The sequence below is a fragment of the Pelophylax lessonae genome (assembly GCF_965119305.1).
Source record: "Pelophylax lessonae genome assembly, chromosome: 11".
NCBI lineage: Eukaryota > Metazoa > Chordata > Amphibia > Anura > Ranidae > Pelophylax > Pelophylax lessonae.
In genome coordinates, this window is record NC_138778.1 from 129394826 (window position 1) to 129407458 (window position 12633).

Here is a 12633-nt window from a genome sequence, read left to right on the forward strand (position 1 = left end):
TTACCTGAGGATTACATTTGATGGAGGGTACTGCACTGTAGTCCTGGATTGGAGAAGGTGGTTTTTTTTATCTCCCTCAGTAAGAATCTGTTGATGCTGGGAGGCAGACAGCTCCTGGGATGCTGGGGACTGTTAGTAGTGTGAGTGCCAGAAGGGAACTAAAAGCCAGATGTGGCTATATGGACTGGTACTGCTATTATAAGGTCCTAGAATACTGGCCATTCCCTATTACCTCCAGGAAATGTGGCTATAGAGAAGAATAGTGAGAAGTTTATCCTCCCATTATTGCTATTGGTCATTTTGGAGTATCCTGTGACCCTAAACCCCATCCCCTTTTAAAGTTCTTCAGCAAAAAAATCCTAAAAAGACATTCCCTAGAGTAAGCTGGTGTTGGTGGAACTGAGCTTGTATGACTGGCAGCCTATGGGCTACTTTGAGAGAACCCTTTCCATTTCCAAGTGCCCCCCCGGGAGTAAGCGATAAAATAGTTATCAAAAAAATACAATCCATATGCTTGACATTGGGTGCCCTGCATTACCTGTCCTTAATAAAACACAATTATATCACCTGGCCTTTTTAGAAATACCTATAAAATACAATGCTAGAGCTTTTATGTAAATCATTTATCGTTTTTGAAGTTATACAATTAAGCTTCTTATATCATAAACACATCAGCCTCCAGGCACGGGAAATAGTTCTTTTATTCTAAACGAGTCTGTCTACATTCTCCCAAAGTGAAAAGAATGAAGGCCCATTGAGTATTTGGCAAAGGGAGCCCTGACTGATGGAAGCATGACTCTTTAAGTGGTTTCTATTGTAAACTGTAAATGTGACATCTTGGGACAAGCACAGTTTAGACTGGCTGTTACATTATGGGGTGATGGTCTAAACTCCACGTAAAGAGACACTGTCATCAGATAACACTTTCAGATTGCTCATTTTCATAAAATTTACCATAATATATACCATACCATATTTACCATATAACAGGCATATACTGATGCCACCCATGCTATATAATTCATTTTGCATATTGCCAATATTAGTCTTATAGTTTTATCCCCCCCTCTAAAACTTTTAGCAGTAGTAGATGCTATGCTATGCTATATATAATGTACCTGGAAACTTCTGGAAGTTTCCGAGTCTGAGATTAGGATCTGGGGGTGGCGATGGTGGGAATTTGTCATTATTATCAATTTTGTTTTGGTTCGTCAACATTATCAATATAACATTTATATATATATTTATATATATATATATATATATATATATATATATATGGGAAATAAGCGCAATAAAGCCAAACAGTCACCAAATGTTTATTTCTCAATGACGCACAGACAATATTTTCTTTTTAGTTACAGTAATTTAATTCTTCCCCACTGCATAGTCTCCACAAAGTAATAGTTGACAAAGAGAATGACCCACATAGGCCATTCACCATTATCATTGCAAACTTAGTAATCTAATCACCACTGTTTCATAGAGTTACATAGCCTTGTCATGTGCAGCATGCAATAGTTAAACAGTATTGTAATAGGATAGATAAAAAAAGGTATTTTTGTTAAACTACAATGACAAGTGACCCATCCAGGGCATCACCAAGAATGGTAATTGGCATCAAACTTAAAAAAATTAAAGTAGAAGTCCACCTTAACACTAAAATCCTTGCATCTACAGACATCCAGATCTAACACTAACCTATCTAGCCCTGTAAAGAATAAATCAGTATACATACCTTTTTGAAGTCGATCTGGCCTGATCCCACGCTGAGCTGTCAGCCGCGGCTTCGCTGTGGAGGCGGATGCAGAGGACACAACTGACAACGGAAGTCCCATAGTAAGTCTAAGGGTTGACATCACTTGACATTCATTTCACAGCCGTTGTCGGCTGTGTCCTCTGCAGAGCTTCCGCTGCTGGAGACCGGATCGGATCAGCATCAAAAAAGGTATGTATACTGATTTCTTCTTCACAGGGCTAGATAGGTTAATGTTAGATCGTGGATGTCTGTAGATGCAGGGATTTTAGTGTTAGGGTGGACTTACACTTTAAGGATTTACAGCTTGGCAAGTAGAATGTAGCAGGAGCTATTAGTGTATTTTTAGGTCCTGTATGCAAAAGTCTTCTAACTGGCCACAGGAACTTTTGTTCCTAAGTGTATCACTTGTCATTTCCAAAGTGTTTACAGAATCACCAGTCAACGAATAAATGGCCGACCTTTTGAATCACATTCGAGTAATATAACAGTCTAAATGTCATGCTATTTCAAATGAGCCTAAAGATAATAATTTCCCATGTGAATTCCTAAGAAGAAAAGGCCCAATTTAGGCTTAGAATGACCTCACTTCCTTTAAAAGGGACCCTGTCAGTTTACAAAATACTGCTAAAAGTTACTGTAATAGATTTGCTCTTACAGTTACCTCTCTTCGGCCTCTCTCTCCTACCTTTTCTCCTTTCCACATGTCAATGGAATGTTTTTCAAAATGTTTTTAGCAGATTTATGGAGATTTAATTGCCCAGTGAAGTAAAATGTGTGACCATAAAGCTAGTGATACAAGAGTAACACAAGATTTTGCATTGCCACAAAGAGGATAAGGAGTACATTAAGAAAACAGCAAAAAAGTGTAACATGGCACCCAAAAAAACGGAGCCTTAGGTATAAAAAAGCTGCCAAATATGCACACTGGTTGATAACAATACATTGTACACTCTTCCATGAGTTGTTTTGTAATGATTGTATGTTGGTGACATCATATCTATGAAACTACCTAACACTGGTAATGCAATGTTAATATAATATGGAAGATAGGACCTACTCCGTGATACAACACATATTATCTAAGGATTGTCTCAGGAGAAAGAAAAAAGTTATTTACCTTAATCGAGGGGCTCGCAAGAATGGGTGAGATCCCATCTCATCTTACTTACAATGACAATGTGTTGAAAGTGGTGGGAAGGTAGCAGGAGAACGCCAAGGACACTAGGGCAGATACAAAGAAGAGTGAACTGCCAGACCTGTATGGAGGGCCCCCGCAAGAAAAGGTAAGATCCCATTCCACCTTTCTTTCAATAACAATGTGTTGGAAGTGGTGGCAAGGGAACAGGAGGCCACCAAGGCCACCTAAACGGTGATGGGGAAGATTCAGCTTCTGTTCTTTAGGGTACAAGCTCTAGCCCCTTCCCCCATCTCTGTACTAGGGGTAGCCGTATGTGAGCTAACATGGTCTATGGCCTTCATGCAAGAAGAGATGACTATGTTCAATCAGGAACTCCAGGTCTCCCATGGAGAAAATCTGCTATGGAAGGACCCTGATGAAGACTGGAAGTGCAGGCATTGTGAACGCTATGGGCACCTCACCAGCGGCTATGGGCAAGAAACCAGGAGCTCCCCTCAGAAACTGTTAAACAAACAGTTCCTGTGGCATAGGGGTGACCCACGGGACCCCGCCAACTTGTCTCAAGTCGGATGATACCATGGTCTCTCTAAGTCCTGTACTTTTGGAAACGATAAATGGACAGTAAGTTCAGTACCATGGAATATGACTTTTACCTGAAATGGTTCGGGGAACGGAACCGGTTGGATCCTTCATGGCTAACCCTAAAAGCAGCCAACAACCTACCCATGGATGTCAGTTCAAGTGTTTGACTAGATGGGGGAGCGGGTGGGAATAGTAGTGACCTGCAGCCCTGTTGTCTCCACTGTGCCTGTGGTTCTAGGGCTGAACTTCCTCAAGAACTTGGACTTGACAGCCAAAACCGATGTTGCATCTGTCCCCAAAACAAGAGTTAGTCTGCCCCCTCCCTGTTGGACCCCAGACGTAGCTAAAAGGAGCCTCCATCATAGTGGCAGGTGGCAGAGGAGTGGTTGACAGCCAGGATTCATCCAACGTCCATTGGGGCAAGGTGCTGGTTCAGTTGAACAATTTAAGTGTTTACACCTGTTCTTTTGCCAAGTCAAATAATTCTTGCAGACATCTATGTGGTTCCCAAGAGGTGTAGTGCAGCCTCCCAACTCATGGTTGAGACTATCTGTGCCCCCCTGCAAGCATATGGGTGCACAGAGGGACTGGACCATCTTATCCACAAGGGGGAAAACAGCACCCATCCGAGAGCGGTAAAGAAATATACCTCATACTCTGTGTCAAAAGATAAAGGACTTGATTCGCAACACGATGCAAAGTGGAATTGTGAGGGAAAAAAAAACTGTCTCTGGGCCACACCGATTGTCCTGGTCCAAATAAAGGATGGCAGCTTGCACTTCTGTGTGGACTATCATATATTCAATGCCTGCACCCATAAGGACACTTACTTATTGTTCCAGGTAGAGGAATCCCTTATGGCTCTGGTTCAGTTAGCTGACTAATGCCCCCAGTACCTTTTAGAGACTGATGGAGCAATGCTAATGATAATATCATCTCTGTTAGGAACCTGTCAGGAAGGCTCTGGCAGTGGATGAGTTAAGACTCACAGGCTATTCCGGCTCCACCCCTCTCATCTAGAAAGAGCTCTATTTAAGCTGGATCAGCACACAGGTTCAGTGCTGTCTTGTCTTCAGCTCCTGCCGTTGTTCCTGAACCTGTGACCTGTTTGCTGCTGATTTCCTGTTGACCTTTTGGCTTGTTCCTGACTCCGCTCGTCTGCTGCCCGTCCTGACCCCGGCTTGTTTGACCATTCTCTCGGATCTCCCTTGTCTGTTTACCCGCCTTCGGACCTTGATCGGTTCACCCCTGGTGGGGCGACCCTGAGGACCGCGACCTGGTATCCACACGCAGCGAACTCCATCCTCACCACTAGAGGCTCTGGCGAAAACCGGTGGATACTTAGACTCCGCACCTCAGGCTAGCCTGTGTCACTTACCTTGGGGGGTTCCGTCCAAGCTCTGCCCTCTAGCGGACATCGGGGCCTATCTCTGTCGCCAGGTTACCACCAGCACCCTAACAGTACAAGACAGCTATGTCGGAACCTGCAAGAGAGGCTTCACCGTTAGAGGAGATCGGCCAACACCTAGCAGCCCTGTCTCAAGCCGTGAGGACGCTTCAGGATGGCTATACACAGTTAGAGGGACGATTACGCTCTGTAACCCTCACGGCAGATTCCACTGCGCCATCTGCTCCCTCCTCCGCTGCCGCAACCGCAGCACCGGCCTCCAGCCCCACAGTAGTGATGCTGCCACCGGAACCTCAGGTCCCTACCCCTGAAAAATATTCCGGAGATCGGGGTAAATTCCGAGCGTTTCGCAATGCCTGCCAGCTCTACTTCTCCTTGCAACCCCGGACCTTCTCCCTGGAGGCCACCAAGGTGGGGTTTGTTATTTCATTGCTACTATGCGGACCCCAGTCCTGGGCCCATCGGCTCCTTGAAGAGGGTAGCCCCCATTTGAACTCTCTATTGTCATTTTTTGAGGCTATGGCCCAACTCTATGACGATCCACAGCGATCTTCCACCGCAGAAGCTGCGCTACACGTTCTCCAGCAGGGGCGCAGACCCGTAGAAGACTATGTCACGGACTTCCGTCGCCTGAGTTCCGACACTTCCTGGAATGAGGCTGCACTCCGGTACCAGTTCCGTCTAGGCTTGTCCGAAGCACTGAAGGACGAATTGGCCCGGGTTGGCATCCCCGACGCACTAGAAAATTTGATCTCCCAGGCCATTCAAATCGACCGTCGGCTCCGAGAACGCCGGGCAGAACGATCAACGCAGCAGTTTCGGCCAGCCTGGATGTTGCCACGAGTAGCACCTCCTGTACACTTCCCTTCTGCTGGGGCAGTCTCTCCCAGCCCTGCTCCTGCCGGAGCCATGCCTGATGCCCCTGAACCCACGCAACTTGGGGTCATGCGGCCTGTCTTGTCTCCGGAGGAGAGACGTCGCCGCCAGCTGGGTAATCTTTGCCTGTATTGCGGAGAAGCTGGCCATTATGTGCGCTCTTGCGCAGCAAAACACCATAAGTCTTTGCCAGTCTCGCCCTCCAGTTGTGTGGCATCAGTTACCTCCACCTCCCACTTAGGTTTTCCTGTGTCTTTGCAACTCCCAGAAGGACCCGTCCAGGTTACAGCAATCATTGACTCGGGAGCCTGCAGTTGTTTCATTGACCGTTCCTTTGCGGGGCAGCAAGGCATACCTCTCCAGACCAAGACCCAGGACCTCACTATCTTCCTGGCCGATGGCTCCCACATGAAGTCTGGACCCGTGACCCAAGAAACCCTTCCTCTTCCAATGGTCTCTCCATCTGGCCATAAGGAATTGATACGTTTGGATGTCATCGCATCTCCCTTATTTCCCATTATCCTGGGATTGCCATGGTTGCAGGCACACAACCCGCAAATCAACTGGATCACAGGAGCCGTCCAGTTCCCGTCTCCTTACTGCAGGAACTCCTGTCTACCCGCTCCATCCAAGTCCCCCCAAACTCTGTTCTGTCTCGAATCTGAGCCTGATTTATGTTCTGTTGTACCCAAGGCATATCACGACTTCCTGGATGTTTTCAGTAAGCGGGGAGCTGAGACCTTACCTCCTCACCGTTCATATGATTGCCCCATCGACTTGCTCCCGGGAGCCGAGATCCCATTTGGCCGAATTTACCCACTATCTGAACGTGAGCTGGACGTTTTAAAGGACTATGTGGACGAAAGTCTGAAGAAGGGGTTTATCCGTCCTTCCACCTCTCCGGCAGGGGCAGGTATCTTTTTTGTAGAAAAGAAGGATCACTCCCTTCGACCTTGTATCGATTACCGAGACTTGAATAAAGTTACCATTAAGAACCGCTACCCTCTCCCTCTGGTTCCCGAGCTCTTTCAGCGGCTCAGATCTGCTGTCCTGTTCACTAAGTTGGATCTCCGCGGGGCCTACAACTTAGTCCGTATTAGAGAAGGCGATGAGTGGAAGACAGCTTTTCGTACCAGGTTCGGGCATTTTGAATATCTTGTGATGCCTTTTGGCCTCTGCAACCCCCCAGCTACGTTCCAACACTTTGTGAACGATATTTTCCGGGATTGGCTGGATATCTTTGTCATAGTTTACCTAGATGACATCCTAATCTTCTCTACATCCCTGGAGCAACATCGCGAGCATGTTCGAAATGTCCTCGGCCGCCTCCGTCAGCATGGTCTCTATGTTAAGGCCGAGAAGTGTGAATTCGAGCGGAGCAGCATCCCGTTTCTGGGGTTAATAATTTCTACAGAGGGTATAGAGATGGATCCCCAGAAAGTCTCTGCCATCCTGGATTGGCCACCTCCATCTGACAAAAAGGGAGTGCAGCGATTCGTTGGCTTCGCCAACTTCTATAGAAAGTTCATTAAGGGTTTCTCTCATATCATCACTCCCATTACTCAGCTCACCAAGAAGAGTGTTCGCTTTCAATGGACCCCCGAAGCCCAGTCCGCCTTCTTGGTCCTTAAGAAGCTCTTCACGTCAGCCCCTGTGTTGAGTCACCCGGATCCCACCTTACCCTACCTCCTCGAGGTTGACGCTTCTGAAGTTGCTGTCGGGGCAGTCCTCTCCCAAAGACAGGGAACCAAGGACTTGATACACCCAATAGCCTTCTTTTCCCGGAAACTCTCCTCCGCAGAGAGGAATTATGATGTTGGGGACCGGGAACTTCTGGCGATCAAAGCCGCACTTGAAGAGTGGCGGTATTTGCTTGAGGGGGCTGTACACCCTATTCTTATTTTTACGGATCACAAAAACCTTGAGTATCTGAGATCTGCAAAACGTTTGAGACCCCGTCAGGCACGGTGGGCACTTTTTTTTTCAAGGTTTTCATTCCATATCACCTATCGGCCTGGGTCTAAAAATGTTAAACCGGATGCCCTGTCCCGGATGTTTGATAGCCCGAAGGAAACTTCAGTACCTGACACCATCCTATCCGAAAAGAACTTCCTACTTTTATTCACAAATCTGAAGACCCGTCTTGAGCAAGCCTCTGCCCACATTCCTGGTCCACCTGGAATACCCCTGGTGCACAAAAATGGCTTGTTATGGGTTAAAGACAAGATCTTCATCCCGGAAGAGGTCAGAACAGCAATTCTGGCTGCCTGTCATGATCACCCTCTGGCCGGTCATTTTGGCGTCCATAGGACCCTTGACCTCCTGCAGCGTTCTTTTTGGTGGCCTGACATGGAAGAGAGCTGCAGGAGTTATGTACTCTCCTGTACCACCTGTTCCCGGTGTAAAACCGCCAGAAGTAAGGCATGGGGCCTTCTCAGACCTCTTCCCATCCCTGATCGGCCCTGGCAAACAATTGCCATGGATTTTATCGTGGAACTTCCACCTTCTGCAGGGTGCTCTGCCATTTTTGTGGTGGTAGATCGACTCTCTAAAATGGCCCATTTTTTGCCCCTCAAGGGTACTCCCACTGCAAGGGAAACTGCAGAGATCTTCATTAGGGAGATCATAAGACTCCATGGGATTCCCAGGAACATCATCTCTGACAGAGGGGTACAATTTACGTCCCGCTTCTGGAAGGCTTTATGTAAACTGTTATAGATCGAGCTGTCTATGTCCTCAGCCTACCACCCACAGACCAACGGACTAACTGAGAGGACAAACCAAACCCTGGAGCAGTACCTGCGGTGCTTTACCACCTTTGTCCAGGACGACTGGGTAGCCCTGTTACCATTTGCAGAATTCTCCTACAACAATTCCAAGCACTCTGTTACTGGCCAATCTCCCTTCTTCGCTAATTATGGATTTCATCCCTCCTTCTTACCAGATATTCCATGTGAATCCGGAGTTCCTGCAGTCCAAGACACTGTCAACTTCTTTTCCCGGAATAATAACCTTCTGCGGGAGACCTTAGCCAAGGCCCAAACTGCGTCCAAAAGGATCTTTGACAAGAGAAAGAAGGGAGAGTTGATTCTTCAACCTGACGATCGGGTCTGGCTTTCCACGGCTAATCTCCGCCTAGCCTGTCCGTCCAAGAAACTGGCTCCCAGATTTATTGGTCCATTTCCAGTTAAAAGGAAACTCAATGATGTGTCCTATGAACTATCCCTACCCGATACCCTTCGGATCCATCCCATATTTCATGTTTCCTTACTGAAGCCCGTGATCCCCGATAACTTCCCTGGTAGAAGTTCAGGTACCCCAGAACCTGTGTTCGTGGATGGAGATGTGGAGTATGAGGTTGAGGCTGTGGTGGACTGTCGAAAGAGAGGCAACCAGCTACAGTTTCTCATCAAATGGAAGGGTTATGGTCCGGAAGAGAACTCCTGGGAGCCTGAACGGAACGTCCATGCTGCGGACCTAATCCAAGCATTTTTTCGTGCTCATCCACAAAAAAGGAGCTTGTTGGGCACCCGGAGGTTGCCCTTAAGGGGGGGGGCAATGTTAGGAACCTGTCAGGAAGGCTCTGGCAGTGGATGAGTTAAGACTCACAGGCTATTCCGGCTCCACCCCTCTCATCTAGAAAGAGCTCTATTTAAGCTGGATCAGCACACAGGTTCAGTGCTGTCTTGTCTTCAGCTCCTGCCGTTGTTCCTGAACCTGTGACCTGTTTGCTGCTGATTTCCTGTTGACCTTTTGGCTTGTTCCTGACTCCGCTCGTCTGCTGCCCGTCCTGACCCCGGCTTGTTTGACCATTCTCTCGGATCTCCCTTGTCTGTTTACCCGCCTTCGGACCTTGATCGGTTCACCCCTGGTGGGGCGACCCTGAGGACCGCGACCTGGTATCCACACGCAGCGAACTCCATCCTCACCACTAGAGGCTCTGGCAAAAACCGGTGGATACTTAGACTCCGCACCTCAGGCTAGCCTGTGTCACTTACCTTGGGGGGTTCCGTCCAAGCTCTGCCCTCTAGCGGACATCGGGGCCTATCTCTGTCGCCAGGTTACCACCAGCACCCTAACAATCTCTTTTAAGTCTTTTAAAAAACAAAGTCAGGACCATGTGTTAATTCGCTTAACACAGTACAAATCAAATCTAAAACCTTGTAAGTGTTACTTCAATACTTGATGCATGTAGTGGAGGCCATGGGGTTGTCACCTAACCCCACTAAAATACAACATACAACCCATGCAAAATTGGAATGCCCCCAAAACCCTGACTGAACTACTCTGTTTCTTGGGACTGGTAGGGTATTATACCAAAGTTTCCCTCAACCAGCTGTTGTGTGTACAGCCTACCCATCATGGGCATTCAGGCCCAATGGCATGAAATTCAAAAAGACCCCTTTTGAGAGCCTTCAACATTGGATAACTTCAGACCCCTCCTAGCCTATGAGGACTATACTAAGTCCTTTAGAGCAAGGGTGCTCAATCTTTTCAAGACCAATAGCCACTTAAGGGATTTGGTAAGCGGTTGCGCTGCAGTTTACCTGAACCAAGGGTGCAGAGCAGTGCACCTGCAGCTTTCCTGCAGGTTAGCTGCACTGAGCCATAGACTTTTATTACATCTTGAGACTTTGGTGCGCTTTTTGAAAGCGTATCAAACCCGCAGGGTATAATAGAAGTCTATAGTTCAGTGCAGCTAACCTGCAGGAAAGCCGCAGGTGCATTGCGCTGCAGTGGTGGATCAGTATAAAGGAAGACTAATAACCTTTTTTTTAAGTGCTAATATGCTTATTGCAAAAGGGCAGTGTATGTGATGTTTAATACACTGACCTTTTCCTTTCTGCTGGCATTGCTCTCCAGAATGCTAGAAAGGTCCTAGGTGAAGTGCACTTGGTATTACCCTACCTGGGACAGGAGCTAGCACTACAGAGAAAGCATTGGCTTGTGCGGCTCCTGCTCCCTCCGTACCTGTCTGCTTCTTCCACTGCCAGCACTCCATGCACTCTAAAGTTCTGGGATGGTCTGGCATAGGCATGCGCTTCCTTCCCTGGTTGGGTGTCCATCAGAGGGCATGCCATGGGTTGAGCACCCCTGCTTTGGAGTCTATACGAACGGAAATTTGCAAGGTCTAGGAATGGTGCAGGCTCCAGAGCAAAAGGGAATTGAATGAGTCATTGCGTATGCAAGCCGTATTCTCAGACCCTCCAACCATACCCATCATATTTTCAGCTCACTAAGGCCCTTTCACACAGGCGGACTGTTCAGATCCACCTGTCAGTTTCTTTGGCGGATCTGAACGGTCACCCCATGCATCTCTATGGGGCATCGGATATCAGCGGAGACATGTCCGCTGACATCCGATCCGATCCGAAACCCTATTTTCCATCCGTCCAGTGGATCGGATCTGATGGGATCGGATGAGAACAGACAGACGGTCCGTTCCCAATCCGATTCCCCCATAGAGATGCATGGGGACCTGACAGCTCTGTCTCCGCACACAGAGACACAGCTGTCATCCTCCGCGGATCGATCCCCCGCTGAGAAAAACTAAGTCCGTCTGACGCACTCTGTGTGTGAAAGGGCCCTGAGATTGAAACTATTGGCTCTTGTTTGGGGTGATTTTTTTCAAGTACCTTACAGGGGCTGAAGTTGACATCTATACAGATATAAATCCCCTGTTCTATCTTGACTTAGCTAAACTGAAGCCTCTGGAGCAAAGGTGGGCGGCCAACCTTGCCAGCTCAATTGCAAAATCCATTATAAACCAGGTCCATCTACAAAGCAATGTGGATACCCTTTCTCAGTTTCCTGTAGAGCAACCCCAGGAGGATATGGATCAGGGTCAGGAGGATCTGGAATTCACTGTAGCTCTGTCTCCAACCACATCAACCCGGAATGTGTCTGTGGTCCAGGCCAAAGTGCCGAAGGTGTACACCCTTGAGGAAGTGGCTGCATTACAACAGAGAGACAAGAACATTTCCAAAATGTGGCGATTCCTCTCTAGATGAAAGAAGCCTTCAATTAGGAAGCATTTTCAGCTCCCAGCTGGAGTCTGTAATCTCCTTCAGCAGTGGGATTGTCTAGAGAGCATCTGGATATCTGGGAAAACATCCTTTACCACTGGAATTGAATATCTTCTGAGCAGTGACACATTGGTCCCCCAGTCAGTTATGCTGAATATTTGTCAACTGATGAATACATCCATAGAACATTTTGGGGTAGAAGGTACAGAGACCAACATCAGGCTTGTTGTGAATGCACTAACTGTATGCTACATAAGACACCCTTTAAAGCCACCAATTGAACCCATAGGCCTGGAACGTCTGTGACCCAGAGGAATGCAAACTGTAACAGGTGTCCCCCCCAACCTTACAAGTAAGGGCACCTCTTCATTGTGATGGAGGTTTTGGGGTAGACTTGGTGAGCTGTGTGTTCCAAGCCTTGTGCTGAATGGAAGGGTTGAATTTTGGGGCACTATGCAGGTTGAGAAGGTAGAAGCCCCTGAAGAGGGGAGTGAGGTTCTTGGAGGCTTCCATTGTGATAGAAGGATCTTTCCTATTGTGACATCTTTTATAAATTTGTCAAGTACCTCACCAAAGAGACGTCCTTGTTTAAAAGGCATACCAGGTGCCTTTTACAAGCCGCTTCAGCTGACCAGACTTTGATAAGATTCTGTGCATATGAACAGAAATGTGGGCCAATCTGAAAAATTGTATCATGACCTCTTCTAGGGCATCAACACAGAAATGTAAGGCAGAGTTCAGTCCTGAAAGATAAGATTCTGTTCGTTGCCCCAATAGTCCCAATAGCTGTGGTTTGAAAACCTTTTTAGGAGAAAAACCCATTTGTCATAAATTGCCAATTCTT